Here is a 7505-nt window from a genome sequence, read left to right on the forward strand (position 1 = left end):
GTCTTATCTCTGAGCTTCTCCTTTGTCTGTTTTAGATATAGAAAAACGCATGGGTCCGTATAGCGTTTGTGGAGCGCACAACCAAGGGATCTATTCGACTAATTAATCTCAACATTCAAATATTATATTCAGATATTATTTCAATTATACATCAGTCATTTCGTTTCTAATTATACATTTAACACAGAAGTCATAGGTACATACAATATAGAGGTTCCGGATTTATCCAATATCCCTTATTATAATTGTCTCTCTCTCTCTCTCTATCTAACCACCAACAATCTTAATGGAAACAATTACAACCACCTTGCATTTTAATATAAACAGTTACAAATAGACAATACAAGACAAAACATACAATTACAGGTTATATCTCTGACCTCTATTAATTCAACCCCTATCAGACCGAGCTAAGCGGATTTACTGGATAGAATTCAACTCTAGAATCCAATTCTATCCCCTACTGATCCCTATCGAATTGAACCCCTATCAGAATTAATACACGTTAATACACGATCTCTCTGACCCCTGAAAGCCGATCCCTATCGGCGAATCTCTTATCAGTCTAGCCTCGACCGGTTCCCGGGACAAAATTGCAATTTCTCCCCTCGGCGTTAGGTTTAATGAATAGTAGTTAACTATCCCCTGACTGATCTCTATTCCCGATCCCTATCGCACTAACCCCTATCAGCATTGATGCGCATGTCCAACCCCTATCGGAACTGAATTTATATATGTCCGATCCCTATTGGAACTTTTTAGGCCTTTAATTGATCTCTCATCATTGAAAGCTATCAGACTGTGACTGATATCTCATCATTGATTCATATCACACCAGCCGTCGCTGGCTTGTTTCTACATATCTTCACTACACTGTTCTTTTCGACTCGTCAGCAAATTATAAATTTACACAAGAATTCATACTTACTCGGAAATACTGATCAAAATTTAGGCAGACTATACGACAATATGCAAAGTTTGATTTAACAGGTTTTGCTTACCTTATTTACGGTGCACCTTTAGATCAGTTTCCCGAGTTGAGTAGAATTGTTGTCCACCCCCCGAGAATCAAATCACCCGTCCTTCTCGGATCTTCCTCTCCACGCGCTCACCCCCTCTCTCACACCCAATCTGCTCGCCCGACTGGACCGTTAGTTAACCATCCTCTGCTACCATTTCTGTTAGCAATTGGATATGTAGATGGGTGAGCCGGTCAAGGATCGATTCAGACTAAGTGGTAAATTTTATGACAAGTAAACAGTTTATTCAGAGTGAAAATATGTATTACAACGTAATTACGGCTCTTCCGTTAGTTCGTGTGGAACGGCAGGAAAGAGACCGTTCCTATTCAGTCCACCACTAATATACGGAACAAACAGAAGGTTGATTCTAGGAAGATCGGATCTCCGGATTGGTTCAGCTGGTAGTAGTCTTTGGTCTTCCGCCATTGGCTCAGTTGTCTGTCCGTCATCGTAGAATCTTCTTCGGGCACACAGTGTTCGGTTACAAAGGAGATTATGTGTAATGTGGGAGCTATCCTGTAGGGGACCCCACAGGCTTTACTGTGAGTTGTAGCCACGTAATTAGCAGTAAGTTAGTCACCTGCATACGAAATAGCAATTCCTTACAATGCCTCAAACAAGGGAAATGGATACGTGTGCGTGAGATATTTCTGTGTCTGATGAAGTGCAGTGCAAGCTACTTGACTTTTATTAAGACGGTGATGAAACTACAAATGGCATACATCAAGCTCTGATGAACTGTCTGGAAAAGCATGAACTTGATATTAGACACGTCACAGCCTTTGCAGCATTAATGCCAATGTCAACTTTGGAAAACACCACTCCGTTATTGGTTATTGAGCAGTGCCAACAATCGCATTCTGAAAGCTAATTGTCCAGCTCACATAACTCATAATGCCGTTTGCCTTTCCAATTGAATAATAATATGAATATACACTGTATATTAATTCACACAACACCATACCCACACCGCCGTGGCACCGTGCACGCCACCCTTTTGTCCCTTATTTCGTAGTATGTCACGAAAACGATGTGCGCGCTTCCATGGGGCAGAAGTCAGCCTGTTGTGATTTTGGATGGCCAGATTGTGAGCAAGAATGACACTGCCATGTGGGGAATAAGTTTCATCATGTCATCATGTTATTGATACCATGTCTCATTTTGAGGTGTTTTGGCTGATTTGGCTATTATTTTTCATGTCAATGCAAAAATGGCTAAAATTTGCGAGCTAGCTAACCAACAACTGTAATGATGTATGGTACCAGTACTATTTTCTACATTGTAGAATAATAGTGAAGACATCAAAACTATGAAATAGTGTCAAACAAATCTGTCCTTTGGTCTGATGAGTCCAAATTTGAGATTTTTGTTCCAACCACCGTGTCTTTGTGAGATGCAGAGTAGGTGAACAGATTATCTTTGCATGTGTGGTTCCCACCGTGAAGCATGGAGGAGGAGGTGTGATGGTGTGGGGGTGCTTTTCTGGTGACACTGTCAGTGATTTATTTAGAATTCAAGGCACACTTAACCAGCATGGCTATCATTCTGAAGTGATACGCCATCAAATCTGGTTTGCGCTTAGTGGGACTATCATTTGTTTTTCAACAGGACAATGACCCAACACACCTCCAGGCTGTGTAAGGGCTATTTGACCAAGAAGGAGAGGGGTGGAGTGCTGCATCAGATGACCTGGCCTCCACAATCACCCAACCTCAACACAATTGAGATGGTTTGGGATGAGTTGGACTGCAGACTGAAAGAAAAGCAGCCAACAAGTGCTCAGCATATGTGGGAACTCCTTCAAGACTGTTGGAAAAGCATTCCAGGTGAAGCTGGTTGAGAGAATGCCAAGAGTGTGCAAAGCTGTCAAGGCAAAGAGTGGCTACTTTGAAGAATCTAAAATATATTTAGATTTGTCTAACATTTTTTTGGGTTACTACATGATTCCATATGTGTTATTTCATAGTTTTGATGTCTTCACTATTAATCTACAATGTAGAAAATAGTAAAAAATAAAGAAAAACCCTTGAATAAGTAGGTGTGCCCAAACCTTTGACTGGAACTGTATTTGAAACAACAAGTGGGCACTCGTTTATTTTGCTCCATGGTTGCACGCATGTTGATTTTTGTTACTAAAGCAAGAACACAAGTATTGTGGACAGTGAAGGTTAAAGACAGTTGAATGTTAATCAGGTTTAAGATTGAGTGAACTGCTAATATCATTAAGGAACAGAAATGATCCCAGATTTGACCTTTAGCTCAATTCAGGTAAGCATTGTGTGTGTATATTACTTCTGTGTGTTTGTCTGTTCAGAATACTCCATATTGCTACGATATTACTGATATTGTGCCATCTCTGTAATAGTATAGGAGATCCAGACTAGGGATGGGCATTCTGGCTCTTTTCAGTGAGTCTGCTCAGCACACCAAAAAGAGCCTGCTACTTTTGGCTCCCACATGACTCTTTAAAAAAATATATGTATTATATTTTTTTCAAATCAAACAGTTTGTGATAGTTTGACTATGATTGGTGTTAAAACAATTCTAATTAAATTATTACATGAAATCATACTCTACCTTAACCACAATGCATTGATTTGTTATGAAAAAGAATGCTATTAAACATTTAAAGTATAACTTTTTCTCCATTTTCTCCCCAATTTCGTGGTATCCAATTGCTACAACTCCCGTACGGGCTCAAGAGAGACAAAGGTCGAGAGCCGCACTAATGTGTCGGAGGAAACACTTGTGCACCTGGCGACCTGGTCATCGTGCACTGCGCCCGGCCCGCCACAGAAGTCGCAAGTGCGCGATGAGACAAGGATATCCCTACCTTGCCAATTGTGCGTCGCCCCATGCAGTGCCTGAGACCACTGCTCCACCCAGGAGGCCCAAAAGTATAACTTTTTAATGTATATAAACAAAGTGCATATAAATGTAACAATTCAAAATGAATAAAATCTTTACAACATAATAATAGAATATTGCACCATATCAAAGAAAAATAAATAACAATGTGCAAAACTGCAGCATCCCACTTAAAACATTAAACTGGTCCTTCTTTTCTCTCTTCTTTATTGCCATGTTATAACCAGCAGCACACAACAATGCTGACCATATTTTTCTTTTATGAGAGATTTGCATTCAGAAACGCAAGCTGCCTCACTTGAGGGGCTGATGTGGTTCCTTCTCTCAGTAATTATCTGTACCGTTTTCGAGAAGACCCTCTGAGGGAACGGATGTGCCCACTATGCAAAGTCTCCTTGTCATGACTTTAGTAAGCCGTGGGTAGACAGAGGCCTTGTTCTTCCACCAGCTCAGAGGATCTGCAGGTCTTTGGAGGAGGGGCTCCTCGAAATAGGATCGGACCTCCATCATGGCATCTACTGAGGGATTCCTTCGTGCTGCATCCCTAGTTGCTCTCTCGTCAAACAGCAGACGTTTGTGGCACTACTGCTGGTGCTTCTGCTCCATCTGAACCCTCTTCTTCCTGTTGCCCTGGTGCCTGAGCCAGCTGACTGCTGGGGCTGTCCCTCCCTGCTGCTGAGGTTATTCTTTGAAGATCCTCAACAATCGCTCTGGCATCACTGAAGGCTAACTTCTTAAAACTGGCGCCGTGCACCGGTTTCTGATAGCACGTGCTTATATTCCATTCTGTGGAACTTAGGGTGTCTGTCACATGTTCTGTGGTTACATTTGAATTAGCTTCTCTCTGGCGGCTGGCTGTGATTCGCTGCAGACCCTTACACAAGAGTATCATTTTTGAGGCTGTCACATAGCTGAAAAGAGAGAACAGTAACTTATTAGTTCAGGTTCATGTTTTGTCTACTGATACTACATTCTCATCTACTGCTCATATACATATATACTTCTGGATTAAATAATGATGTAATAACTGCTTACTGTACCTCCACTGATCTCCACAGTGACCTGCTCAAAGGGTTCTAGGACTCTGCACACCTCTTCCACCACCTCCCATTCCTCATGAAACAGCATCAACAGGTGCATTGACAATGGCCAGAGTAGAGATGATGGCTTCCTTTGACTCAAGAAACTGCTTCAACATATAAAATGTTGAGTTCCACCTTGTAGTGCAGTCTTGTTTATTAGGCCTCAGCTCAGGCATCCCCATCTGGCGTTGTGTGGACTTTAGTTTTTCAGCACTTACTGTGCTCCTGTGGAAGTATTCACTTTGTCCACAGTGGGCTTCATCACCTTCAGAGTATCTCTTACAATCAGGTTGATTGTGTGGGCAAGACATGGATGATGGGTCCATTTTAAAATTTTAATGGCTTTGGTAATGTTAGCTGCATTGTCGCTAACACAACAGACCTCTTTTCCATCTTCTTGCCATTCTCTGGCCACTCAACAGCTCCTCTGCCATGTTCTCTGGGGTGTATCTGTCGCTGAACTCAAAACAGTCCAGAAGACATTGAAAAATCATCAATGAAGTGACATGTAACTGACATGGTTACCCTTGATGTCTAGTAGTCAGTGATAAGGCAAACTGCAGTAGCTTTTTGGACTCTCTCCCACACTGAAGCCTGTGTGCTCTCGTACAGTTGTGGAATAAGTGATTTTGAAAGGGTTTTCCTGAATTGTGTAAATTAGATTTAGACTATTGCTATCATTTCTGGAACCTCTGTCCTCCACAATGGAAAATGGCTGGAAATCAGTGACAATCATTTTAGCCAATGCAATATCAATTTGGCCTTGTTTTTCTACAGACAGACTTTGACATAAACTGGTCCATAGAAGACTTGACTGAGTGGATACATCTCCACTTGTGAAGGTGCTGGGTCCACCACTATCACTAGCAGGCCCGCTAGATTCTCGAAGCTCCGCTACAGCTAGCTTCACAGTTGGGTGCACAGTTTGCATATGCCGGTGTAGGTTATTTGTAAATCCGGCTTTATATGAGATTTTGTTTTTGCAAATTCTACACTGTGCTCTAACATTGTCTACATTATTAAAAATGCATCCAAATGCTTCTGTGCTTCCGACTCATTTTCCAGCTGTTGTTTTCAAAGCTGTCCTTTCTCTCCTCGGCTACTAAGTGTGTGACTGTGAGTGAATTGGCTCGGCCCTCCCTCATGCAGCTTTGGTTCATTGGTTGACACTGCGTGTCTGATTGGCAGGAACAACAGGTGAGGCTGTTAGTCTGTTCAGACAGTCAGAACAAATGTGTGTACGGTTGAGCATTTAGGCCTAAAGTTCCCATCATTGAAGGCAATCATACAGGCCACACTGACCATCCCAGTTAGCAGCTGTGAGAGAGATTTGACTGAAGGGAGGGCCATCCATTTTTATTTCAGAGAGCTACGATTTTCTCCAGGTGTCCCGCATTAAAAATAACATACAGTCCCTTAAAACCGAACAAACTGATGTAATTTGGACATTTTTAATGGAAAATCGTTGGCCTTTTGGGGGGATTGGCATATTCTCCCCGTCCCTAAGCGTCTTTTCTGTGCGTAAGAGAGAACCAACTTTACCCATGTCAACTCAATTGAAGCATTCATTCCATCGATTTATGACATTACACTAGTGAGCGAGGGTATTTATTCTATCTATATATGACATTATTCTGGTGAGCAAGGGTTTATTTAGCCTAGGGCAACAAGTAATGACAGAAGAGAAGCTGCATGTAGGCTATCTAATCCTAAAATGTGAACTTTATCACTGTAGCCTATAGTTGGGCGGTTGCGGATGGGTTATTGGAAATAGCCAGTGGGTGCTGAAGAAACAGCTGACCCGCGCATCTCTAGCGTGCGCGTGTCTGTGCCCTTGCCTCAATACGTGTGTGCGTGTCAGCCTCTCCCCGACAACCAATCTGGCGCTCCAGCACAGGGATCATGCTGAGATTGGGTAACAGAAGACAATATTTTCATCTCTCTCCTGCTCTCCATCCATCCCTCTCACCATCCTTCCCTTTCTGCCTCACTCTCCCTGATTTGAGACTGAGGCCCTCTGTTTGTTCTCTCCTTCCCTCTACCACATGTTCTTATTTCCTACCACCCTCGCCGCCTCCCTCTCGTTCTCCTCTGTTTGCATTACCGTCCTTTGGCCCACCACAATTCACAGAAGGAAAGAGAGGTCCAAAATAGGGAAAGTGTGTGTCAGACAAACTTTTTATTTCCATATCAAGTGAGAGACAACAGCACTGGGAGGAAATCCGCTAGTAAGACAATATTGCCGTCTAGTGGTGAAAACAAATCATTACAGTGGAACATTACAATAATGTGGTTAAACACACACGCAAACCTACACTGAGTATATCAAACATTAGGAACACCTTCATAATATTGAGTCCCCTCACCCCTTTTGCCCTCAGAACAGCATTAATTAGTCGGGGAATGGATTCTACAAGGTGTCAAAAGGGTTCCAAAAGGATGTTGACTTCAATGCTTGCCACGGTTGTCAAGTTGGCTTGATGTCCTTTGGGTGGTGGACCATTCTTGATATGCATGGAACTGTTGAGCTTGA

The sequence above is a fragment of the Oncorhynchus nerka genome, linkage group LG18 (assembly GCF_034236695.1).
Source record: "Oncorhynchus nerka isolate Pitt River linkage group LG18, Oner_Uvic_2.0, whole genome shotgun sequence".
NCBI classification, from domain to species: Eukaryota; Metazoa; Chordata; class Actinopteri; order Salmoniformes; family Salmonidae; genus Oncorhynchus; species Oncorhynchus nerka.